The following is a 12,978-nucleotide window of genomic DNA, read 5'->3' on the forward strand; positions in this document are numbered from 1 at the left end:
ATAACATTTGACAACCAAACATCTAATACCACCATAACATTTGACAACCAAACATCTAATACCACCATAACATTTGACAACCAAACATCTAATACCACTATAACATTTGACAACCAAACATCTAATACCACCATAACATTTGACAACCAAACATCTAATACCACCATAACATTTGACAACCAAACATCTAATACCACCATAACATTTGACAACCAAACATCTAATACCACCATAACATTTGACAACCAAACATCTAATACCACCATAACATTTGACAACCAAACATCTAATACCACCATAACATTTGACAACCAAACATCTGATACCACCATAACATTTGACAACCAAACATCTAATACCACCATAACATTTGACAACCAAACATCTAATACCACCATAACATTTGACAACCAAACATCTAATACCACCATAACATTTGACAACCAAACATCTAATACCACCATAACATTTGACAACCAAACATCTAATACCACTATAACATTTGACAACCAAACATCTAATACCACCATAACATTTGACAACCAAACATCTAATACCACCATAACATTTGACAACCAAACATCTAATACCACCATAACATTTGACAACCAAACATCTAATACCACCATAACATTTGACAACCAAACATCTGATACCACCATAACATTTGACAACCAAACATCTAATACCACCATAACATTTGACAACCAAACATCTAATACCACCATAACATTTGACAACCAAACATCTAATACCACCATAACATTTGACAACCAAACATCTAATACCACTATAACATTTGACAACCAAACATCTAATACCACCATAACATTTGACAACCAAACATCTGATACCACCATAACATTTGACAACCAAACATCTGATACCACCATAACATTTGACAACCAAACATCTAATACCACTATAACATTTGACAACCAAACATCTAATACCACTATAACATTTGACAACCAAACATCTGATACCACCATAACATTTGACAACCTAACATCTGATACCACCATAACATTTGACAACCAAACATCTAATACCACCATAACATTTGACAACCAAACATCTAATACCACCATAACATTTGACAACCAAACATCTAATACCACCATAACATTTGACAACCAAACATCTAATACCACCATAACATTTGACAACCAAACATCTAATACCACCATAACATTTGACAACCAAACATCTAATACCACCATAACATTTGACAACCAAACATCTAATACCACCATAACATTTGACAACCATACAATTCCACACCCACTTAACACCACTGTAACTTTTGACAAACAATTCCACACCCATTTAATAACACCACCATAACAGTTTGACACAAAGCTACTCGATAAAGAATCTGGATATTATCTTCAACACAACTCTTTCGTTTCAGTCACATTAGGAGTGTAAAACAGCCTTCTTTCACCTCCGTAATCTCGCTGAAATATGTCCCTATTTTGTCCACTAGAGACGCTGAGATCATTATTCATGCGTTATTTACATCTCTCTACATTACTGTTATCTATTTTTTTCAGGCCTCCTTTTGTCTAGCATTAAAATATTAGTTGGTACAAAATGCAGCTGCTATACTTTTAACAAGAAAGTTTGATCATATTACACCTATACTATAGTGTTGTTGCGGTGCATGGTGTAAGAATGATAACGTGGATGAACAAATGAATGACAAAATAAGTAAGATTGTGTGACAGAACAGCGGGAAAAGAAGACTGCAGAGAGACGATGATGTTAGCTGCCAGCGTGTTTATTGACAACTCAGTATGTGAGTGCAGTGTGTGATTACCTTAAAGAGATGGAGTGAGACTATGTGTAAGTATTATCTGAGCGTGGTCACCAGAGGGTGTTGAGTGTGCGTGTTGAGATAGAGGTGGAAGTCCAAAAGAAGAAAAAGGCTTGGACGTCAGAAGGCAGGAGCGAGGTCTTGGTCCAGGGAGGCAAGAGGGAATCCAAAGTGGGTCCAGGTAGACGAAGAGGAAGCTGGAGGACGACACAACACGAAAGACCGTCAACTCGACAGGAAGGGAACACAGGGAGCAAGAAGGCTGGAGATGTGTTGGCTTACTTTACTGGTAGGAGAAACTACGTTCTGGCACCGGATCTTAAGACGCGCTGGCTTATGAAGCCTGGTTGCTCATCACGGGCAGGTGTGTTGATTGCAGATCTCTTGCAGAGGCACACCCGCAGCGGAGAGGGAACACCTGTTGATGTGCTCCGCCATGCACTCAGTCCGCACAGCAGGAGGAGAAGCAGGAACGTGACCCATAACACATTGTGTAAGACTTGTGTACTGTTGTAGCGCTGCAGGGTGTAAGAATGAGAAATGAGTCACATGAATGAATAAATGGACAACATTAGGTAAGAGTTTTGCATTGCATAGCGGAATAAACCAATTTTGACCTTATCGATATCAAAAACTGAGGAAACAAACACCATGAGGACACAAATTAAATACATATTGACTTTGTATTGTAGATAACCAGACCCCAAAATTGACCTTGTAGATATCAAAAACCATTACACAAATTAAATACATATTTAACATGTATTGTCAATGACAAGACCCCTAAAATTGACCTTGTAGATATCAAAAACCATGGTGACACAAATTAAATACATATTTACCATGTATTGTCAATGACAAGACCCCTAAAATTGACCTTGTAGATATCAAAAACCATGACACAAAATACATATTTCCCATGTATTGTCAATGACAAGACCCCTAAAATTGACCTTGTAGATGTCAAAAACCATGGTGACACAAATTAAATACATATTTACCATGTATTGTCGATGACAAGACCCCTAAAATTGACCTTGTAGATATCAAAAACCATGATGACACAAATTAACTACATATTTACCACGTATTGTCAATGACAAGACCCCTAAAATTGACCTTGTAGATATCAAAAACCATGACAAACTAAATACATATTTACCATGTATTGTCGATAAGATCCCTAAAATTGATCTTGTAGATATCAAAAACCATGATGACACAAATACATATTTACCATGTATTTTCGATGACAAGACCCCTAAAATTGACCTTGTAGATAAAAACCATGACACAAATTAAATACATATTTACCATGTATTGTCGATGACAAGACCCCCAAAATTGACCTTGTAGATATCAAAAACCACGAGGACACAAATTAAATACATATTTACCACGTATTGTCAATGACAAGACCCCTAAAATTGACCTTGTAGATATCAAAAACCATGACAAATTAAATACATATTTACCATGTATTGTCGATAAGACCCCTAAAATTGATCTTGTAGATATCAAAAACCATGACACAAATACATATTTACCATGTATTTTCGAGGACAAGACCCCTAAAATTGACCTTGTAGATATCAAAAAACAATGACAAATTAAATACATATTTACCATGTATTGTCGATAAGACCCCTAAAATTGATCTTGTAGATATCAAAAACCATGATGACACAAATACATATTTACCATGTATTTTCGAGGACAAGACCCCTAAAATTGACCTTGTAAATAAAAACCATGACACAAATTAAATACATATTTACCATGTATTGTCGATGACAAGACCCCCAAAATTGACCTTGTAGATATCAAAAACCACGAGGACACAAATTAAATACATATTTACCATGTATTGTCAATGACAAGACCCCTAAAATTGACCTTGTAGGTATCAAAAACCACGAGGACACAAATACATATTTACCAGGTATTGTCGATGACGAAACCCTTAAAATTGACCTTGTAGATATCAAAAACCATAAAACAAATTAAATACATATTTACCATGCATTGTTGATGACAAGACCCTTAAAATTGACCTTGTAGATATCAAAAACCATGATGGCACAAATTAAATACATATTTACAATGTATTGTCGATGACGAGACCCATAAAATTGACCTTGTAGATATCAAAAACCATAATGACACAAATTAAATACATATTTACCATGTATTGTCTGACAAGACCCCTAAAATTGACCTTGTAGATATTAAAAACCATGAGGACACAAATTAAATATATATTTACCATGTATTGTCAATGACAAGACCCCTAAAATTGACCTTGTCGGTATCAAAAAACCATGAGGACACAAATACATATTTACCAGGTATTGATGACGAAACCCTTATAATTGACCTTGTAGATATCAAAAACCATGATGGCACAAAATACATATTTACCATGTATTGTCGATGACGAGACTCCTAAAATTGACCTTGTAGATAACAAAAACCATGACACAAAATACATACTGACCTTGTATTGTAGATAACAAAAACCATTAACAAAAACAATGAAGACACAAATTACATACTAACCTGTATTGTAGATAACCAAACCCCCCAAAATTTCCCCTGTAGTTATTAAAAACCAGGACACAAATATACATATTTACCTTGTATTGTAGAAGACCAGAGTCCTTAAAATTGACCTTGTAGATAACAAAAACCATGACAAAAAGGAAATACATATTGACCTTGTATTGTAGATGATCAAACCCCCAAAATTAAATTGACCTTGAAGATTAAAAACAAATTAAAATACATATTGAACTTGTATTGTAGATGACCAGACCCGCAAAAGTGACCTTTAAGATAAAAAAAGGACACTATTTAAATACAAATCGAACTTTGATTGTAGATGATCAGACCCCCAAAATTGACCTTGTAGTTGATAGAAACCATGACGACACAAAATACATAGACGTAGATATCAAAAACATGAGGAAACAAAAACAAATTAAATACATACTGACCTTTTATTGTATATGACCAAAACCCCCCAAATTGACCTTGTAGACAAAATCAATGGACACTAATACAAATTTACCTTGTATTGTAGACGACCTGACTTCTTAAAATTGACCTAATAAATAACAAAAACCATGACAAATAAAATACATATTAACCTTGTATTGTAGATATCAAAAACCATGAGGAAACAAAACAAAAAGGCCCAAAATACATACCGACCTTGTAGTAACAAAAACCATGATGACAAATAAAATACAAATTTTTACCTTGTATTGTAGATGACCTGACTTTTTAAACGTGATCTAATAGATAAAAACCATTACAAATGAAATACATATTAACCTTGGATTGTAGATATCAAAAACCATGAGGAAACAAAAAAAAGGCCCAAAATACATACCAACTTTGTAGTAACAAAAACCATGAGAACAAAAAATACAAATTTACCTTGTATTGTAGATGATCAGACTCTTTAAAATTGACCTTGTAGATAACAAAAAACATGACAAATTACATATTGACCTTGTATTGCAGATGACCAAACCCCACATAATTGACCTTGAAGTTAAAAACCATGACAAAAAAAAAAAAAATACATATTGACCTTGTATTATAGATGACCAGACACCCCCCAAAATTGACGTTGTTAATAGAAACCATGACACAAATAAAATATACATTGACCTTGTATTGTAGATATCAAAAACCATGAGGAAACAAAAACAATGACACAAAACCCCCACAAATTGACCTTGTAGTTAACAAAAACTTTGGTCATCTACAATACAAGGTAAATATGTATTTTATTCGTCAAAGTTTTTGTTGACAAGGTTAATTTGTGGGGGGTTTTGTGTCATTGTTTTTGATATCTACAATACAAGGTCAATATGTATTTTATTTGTGTCCTCATGGTTTTTGTTAACTACAAGGTCAATTTTGGGGGGGGAAGGGGAGTCTGGTCATCTACAATACAAGGTAAATATGTATTTTATTCGTCAGACTCCCCTTCCCCCCCAAAATTGACCTTGTAGTTGACAAAAACCATGGACACAAAATACATATTACATATTGACCTTGTATTGTAGATATCAAAAACCATGAGGAAACAAAAACAGTGACACAAGTTAAATACATACTGACCTTGTAGTTAAAAACCATGACAAATAAAATACAAATTTACCTTGTATTGTAGATGAACAGACTCCTTAAAATTGACCTTGTAGATAACAAAAACCATGACAAATGAAATACATATTGACCTTGTATTGTAGATATCACAAACCATGAGGAAACACAGTGACACAGGTTAAATACATACTGACCTTGTAGTTAAAAACCATAACACAGGTTAAATACATACTGACCCTGTATTGTAGATGACTAGACCCCACAAAATTGACTTCTAAGATAAAAACCATTACAAAAAAATACATTTATCTTGTATTGTAGATATCAAAAACCATGAGGAAACAAAAACAGTGACACAAGTTAATTACATACTGACCTTGTAGTTAAAAACCATGACAAAATACAAATTTACCTTGCACTGTAGATGAACAGACTCCTTAAAATTGACCTTGTAGATAACAAAAACCATGACAAATGAAATACATTTTGACGTTGTATTGTAGATGACTAGACCCCCAAAATTGACCTTGAAGATAAAAAAAAAAAAGATAAAAAAAAAAGAAAATATACATAGACTTTGTATTGTAGACCAGACTCCACAAAATTGACCTTGAAGAAACAAAAAAAAGTTTAGTTATTTTCAATTATTGCACCCACACAAGGAACCATTATATAAGCCTGGGGTGCAGCCTGAGTGGAGAAACAAAAAAAAAAAACAGGGACACAAAAGGAATTTAGAACAAACATTTAAGACACATGAACACAAATCAAGTCATTTGCGGCAAAGAGGTGAGTTTTAAGCTGTGCTCTAAAAGTGTCCAGAGTGGTGGCGGACTTGACTTTCAGGGGGAGCTTATTCCATAGGCCAGGTACCATCATTGAAAATGCACAGTCTCTCTTTGTCACTAGGTTTGACTGTGGGACCTTCAAGGTCATCTGGTTGTCAGATCTGAGGCAACGACCAAGCCTGGAGCTGATAGGTTGGTCCAGGAGATGTTTGATGTAAGCTGGGGTAAGACCACGGAGCGCTTTGAAGACATACGTAAGGATCTTAAATTTCACTCTGTGCTTCACCAGGAGCCAGTGAAGGGAGGAGAGGATGGGAGAAATGTGTTCCCTCATTTTTGTGCCTGTCACCAGCATTTTGTACCAACTGCATGCTATATATGGCCTTGTCACCGACCCCAGCATAGAGGGCATTCCATTAGTCCAGTCTGCAGAAGATGAGCATGAACACGACCCTCTAAGTCACTGGGGGAGAGGACATACTTGATCTTGGCTATTGTGCACAGTTGGGGGGTTGGAGTTCCCGAACAGAAGAATTTCACTCTGTCATTGAGCTGCAGGAAATTTTAACATCCACTCTTTTATGTCCTGCAAGCAGTCCTTCAAATGGTCCAGTCCAGAGGGATCGTCTGTCTTGAGTGGAAGATAGATTTAGTATCATCAGTGTAGAAATGAAAGGAAATTTTAAGGCGATGAATGACTTGGCTGAGGGAGAGCATGTAGATGGAGAACAGGATGGAACCCAGTATTGAGCCCTAGGGACCCCTCAGGTGAGGTTGGCACAGCGGGAGGAATGTTTGGCTCTGTTCACAGAGAAGGTTCCGTTGTTGATGGAGGACGTAAACCAGCACAGGGCTATGTTAGTGATGCCAACCTCTTATTTCCCCAGATACCCAATACATCTAACATTGGCCGGCCACACACACACACACACACACACACACACACACACACACACACACACACAAGCAGCAACTATCACCCCCCCCCCCCCCCCCCCCCCGCCTCGGGTGAAGGTAATGTAACTATTGTAAACCAGACTTTCAAACCAAGGATGGCACAACATTTATTTAAACCCCAAAGTGTCAAAAGATGAACAACAACAACAAGAAACATTTATTTAAACCCCAAAATGTCAAAAGGTGAACAACAACAACAACAAGAAAGCCAGCACCAACATCTCTGCAGATGTTTGGTGATGCATGGAGAGCTAAGAACCTTTTGTAAATACATCTTACATAAAGCATCACAAGTGCAAAAATATTCACAGCGTACTTTTCAGCTTGGAGATCACAACTTTGAAATGTCCCAACACCCAGCTTTTGACAACCATAGTGGGGCCAAATCAGTGAGGGCAGGTGTGTTCACCTGTAGCAAACACTCAGCCCCACCTTCATTCATCCATCCATTTCCTACCACTTATTTCCTTTGGGGTCACGGATACCTATCTCAGCTACAATCAGGCCGGAAGGCGGTGTACACCCTGGACAAGTCACCACCTCATCACAGGACCAACTTAACATCACAAAATGAAAATGCTACGCCCACCCTTCTTTCTTTCTCTAACCCTACTTTGGTCATGTGCATTACGTTTTCATAACATGGTCACTACTGCCTACTTTGTCTTGTTATATTCTTATTTTACTGTTATCTATATATTTTTTTTTCCCCCCATTGTTGCTTTTTATTTTTTATTCTTATTTTAATATTTCTCTATTGTGTTTCCATTTAAACCCCCATTATTTACTTTTATTTAAATTGATCTCAACTCTGTACACTGCTGCTGGAATTTTAATTTTCCTGAAGGAATCAATAAAGTACTATCTATGTTGACATTCACAAGATGCCTTCATGAAATTTATCTTAATCTCAGGACAAAAATAAACACTCCTAAACATATACATATGGAGCCTATGTATTGTTAATACTCATTGACATGCTCCACACGTATGTATTATAAATGCTAATTGACAAGCTCCACACATATGTATTATAAATGCTCATTGACATGCACCACACGTATGTATTATAAATGCTCATTGACATGCTCCACACATATGTATTATAAATGCTCATTGACATGCTCCACACATATGCATTATAAATGCTCATTGACATGCTCCACACGTATGCATGTATGTATTGTTAATGCTCATTGACAGACTCCACATGCATGTATGTGTTGTTAATGCTTATTGACATGCTTGACATGACATACAAACATGTCAAGCCTGTCAATGAGCATCAACAATACATGTCAAGCATGTAAATGAGCATAAACAATACACACATTCATACATGCCGGGGCCTGTAAATGACCATAAACAATACATACATGTCAGGCCTGTAAATGACCATAAACAATACATACATGCCGCGCCTGTAAATGAACATGAATAATACATACATGCCGGGCCTGTATACGAGCATAAACAATACATACATGCCGGGCCTGTATACGAGCATAAATACATACATGTCAGGCCTGTAAAAGAGCATAAAACGCAACATACATAAACATTGGCGTCGCACACGACCAACGCCAAACCAATTAGTCCGCCCTGAGATGGGTAGGTTTTGAGTTCAAACCCCGCCTGAGTCATACCAAAGACTATAAAAATAGGAGCCATTACCTCCCTGCTTGGCACTCAGAATCAAGGCTTGTAATTGGGGGTTTAATCACCCAAATTTATTCCCGAGCTCAGCCACCACTGCTGCTCACTGCTCCCCTCACCTCCCAGGAAGTGATCCAGGGTGAGGAGTCAAATGCAGATAATTTTGCCACACCTAGTGTGTGACAATTATTGGTACTTGAACATTGGCCTCAGACTACCAACGCCAAACCAACATTAGCCTTGTCGACGACCGTCAGGAACAAGAGTGAAGCGTCTTGCTCAAGGACACAACGTACAAGACGAGGTCAATAGAAGGTGGGAATTGAACCAGGAATTAAAACTAGGGGAGACAGGACCTTCTCTGTGGTCGGCCCTAAGCTGTGGAACACTGTGGCCCTCCATACTCAAACTGCTCCCGATGTGGAGTGTTTTAAGTCTCGTCTTAAGACCCATTTTTATTCTTTGGCTTTTAACACTACGTGAGTTGTGTGGTCAAAAAATATAATCCTTTAAGTTTACAATTCAGAAAGTTTTATGAAGCATAATTGTAAGCACACTACCACAAAACACAAATTGCTAGCCTCCGATGTTATGAACATTTTTTACAGTTGCATTGTATTGAAAATGAGGACATAGCAAAACATTTATTCCTTTAGTGGGAAAATATTTACATAGAATAGAATGTACTTTATTGATCCTTGGGGGATATTCAACACCACAGTTCGCTCACAAACTATGATGATAATAATATTATATATATATATATATATATATATATATATATATATATATATATATATATATCATTGTGAGCGAACTGTGGTGTTGAATTTCCCCCAAGGATCAATAAAGTACATTCTATTCTATGTATATATTTATTATTATTCATTTTTATTTTTATTTAGTCATTGGTGGAGCTTAAGATAGTATTCGAATGTTGTTTGTAATATTGTTGTGCCGCACTTTGGAAACATTTTGTTTAAATGTGCTATATACGGTAAATAAAGTGGATTGGAGGTATCCACAGGTTGCTGGCACGGTCACTCTACCAACCACGCAGTCCACAAAATAAACCAAAAGAACATTGACTTTGGGTGTCCCACGATTCAATATCGATTTAGGGTCGCAATTCGATTATAATTCAAATTTTTCTATTCAACGCGATTCTGAATTCACAACAATATTTTTCCAATTGAAAAGGATTGTGTATTCATTCAATACATAGATTTCAGCAGGATCTACCCCAGTCTGCTGACATGCTAGCAGAGTAGTACATTTTTAAAAAAAGCTTTTATAATTGTAAAGGACAATGTTTTATCAACTGATTGCAATAATGTAAATTTGTTTGAACTGTTAAACGTACCAAAAATATGACTTATTTTATCTTTGTGCAAACATTGGACACAGTGTGTTGTCCAGCTTATGAGATGCCATGCAAGTGTAAGCCACTGTGACACTATTGTTCTTTTTGATTATTTTTATAAATGTCTAATGATAATGTCAATGAGGGATTTTTAATCACTGCTTTGCTGAAATCATAATATTGATACTGTTAATCATTTTTGTTTCACTACTTTTGTTTTGTTCTGTGTGGTGTTTGTGTCTCCTCTCAATTGTTCTGTTTATTGCAGTTCTGAGTGTTGCTGGCTCAGCTTTGCTTTTGGAATTGGATTGCATTGTTATGGTATTGCTGTGTAGTGCTTTGTTGGGTTGATTAATTTAAAAAAAAAAATTTTTTCTTTTTTTAGTAGATTTTTCTTAAAATGAGAATTGATTCTGAATGGCACAACATGAAAATCGTGATTCTAATTCGAATTGATTTTTTTTCCACACCCCTACTAATAAATATTGAAATCTATAAAGCCCACACACACACACACACCAAAAAGCAGCAACTATCACACCCCGCCCTGGGTGAAGGTCATGTAAGCATTGTAAACTGGACTTTCAAACCAACGACGGCAAAACATGCAGTTTAACACTTTAACATTTATTTAAACCCCAAAATGTCAAAGGTGAACAACAACAACAACAACAACAAGAAGAAAGCCAGCACCAACATCTCTGCAGATGTTTGGTGATGCATGGAGAGCTGACAACTTTATGTAAATACACCTTAAACAAAGCATCACAAGTGTAAAAGTATTCACAGCGTACTTTTGAGCTTGGAGATCCCAACTTTGAAATGTCCTTCTAAACACCCAGCTTTTGACAACCATAGTTGGACCAAATCAGTGAAGGCAGGTGTGTTCACCTGTAGCAAACACTAATCAGTGAGGGCAGGTGTGTTCACCTGTAGCAAACACTAATCAGTGAGGGCAGGTGTGTTCACCTGTAGCAAACACTCAGCCACACCTTGACTCTCTTAGCCAGCAGTTGAGAGCCATGGTGACTGACAGCTTGTCAGCAACTAAATGTGTCTTGTTTCTACATGTTGTGTTCCTAACATGTGCATGTTTGTCACTAAATGTGTGTTTCTACATGTTGTGTTCCTAACATGTGCATGTTTGTCACTAAATGTGTGTTTCTACATGTTGTGTTCCAAACATGTGCATGTTTGTCACTGACTAATAAATGTGTGTTTCTACATGTGTTCCCAACACGTGCATGTTTGTCACTAAATGTGTGTTTCTACATGTTGTGTTCCTAACATGTGCATGTTTGTCACTAAATGTGTTTCTACATGTTGTGTTCCTAACACATGTGCATGTTTGTCACTAAATGTGTGTTTCTACATGTTGTGTTCCTAACACATGTGCATGTTTGTCACTAAATGTGTGTTTCTACATGTTGTGTTCCTAACACATGTGCATGTTTGTCACTAAATGTGTGTTTCTACATGTTGTGTTCCTAACACATGTGCATGTTTGTCACTAAATGTGTGTTTCTACATGTTGTGTTCCTAACACATGTGCATGTTTGTCACTAAACGTGTGTTTCTACATGTTGTGTTCCTAACACATGTGCATGTTTGTCACTAAATGTGTGTTTCTACATGTTGTGTTCCTAACATATGTGCATGTTTGTCACTAAATGTGTGTTTCTACATGTTGTGTTCCTAACACATGTGCATGTTTGTCACTAAATGTGTGTTTCTACATGTTGTGTTCCTAACACATGTGCACGTGCAGTGCAAATCAAACAATTTTCAAGCAGCAATAAAGCACACAGTAGAAGCATCAAGACAAACAATAGAACGCCAGTGTAAAAGAGCAAACTGTCACAGCAACACAAACACAACTTTAAATCAGCAATAAAGCACACGGTAGAAGCATGAAGACAAACAATAGAACGCCAGTGTAAAAGAGCAAAGTATTACTCACTGCGAATAAAACCCGTCCGATCCACATCCGTCAAAAAAGAATAATGATGAAGCAGTGAAGGAGGGACTCAGGTGGAACTAAATACACCTAATTAAACGAGGAACAGGTGTGCAGACACGGAGCAGAGAGTAAAGGTGCCACAAAAGACAGAGAGCAAACAGGAAACAGTAAGAAAATAAGAGCAGCAGGACAGGAAGTGATTTGAAAGACAGGAAAAGCAAACATGATCAAAGTGTCAGTAGCACTTCTGACACATCTATATATATATTAGACCAGGGTCTCAGACACGCGAGATCTTATTTTGCGGCTCCCA

The 12,978-nt window shown here is 36.7% G+C and overlaps 1 long non-coding RNA gene across 2 annotated transcripts; it reads right to left on the reverse strand.

The window, feature by feature from the left end:
* Nucleotides 1–1,780: 1,780 nt before the first annotated feature.
* On the reverse strand, nucleotides 1,781–12,872 carry LOC133547446 (uncharacterized). 2 transcript variants are annotated; one of them, XR_009805497.1, is made up of 3 exons: nucleotides 12,666–12,851; nucleotides 2,102–2,337; nucleotides 1,781–2,016 (listed from the first exon to the last, which is right to left on the reverse strand). It is a non-coding gene; the product is annotated as an uncharacterized LOC133547446 (long non-coding RNA). The 2 variants fall into 2 exon arrangements; XR_009805496.1 differs by lacking the exons at nucleotides 1,781–2,016; nucleotides 2,102–2,337 and adding an exon at nucleotides 6,671–7,530 and having other exon boundaries at nucleotides 12,666–12,872.
* Between the last annotated feature and the right edge of the window lie 106 nt (nucleotides 12,873–12,978).

This window comes from Nerophis ophidion, unplaced genomic scaffold (genome assembly GCF_033978795.1).
Source record: "Nerophis ophidion isolate RoL-2023_Sa unplaced genomic scaffold, RoL_Noph_v1.0 HiC_scaffold_113, whole genome shotgun sequence".
Taxonomy (NCBI): domain Eukaryota; kingdom Metazoa; phylum Chordata; class Actinopteri; order Syngnathiformes; family Syngnathidae; genus Nerophis; species Nerophis ophidion.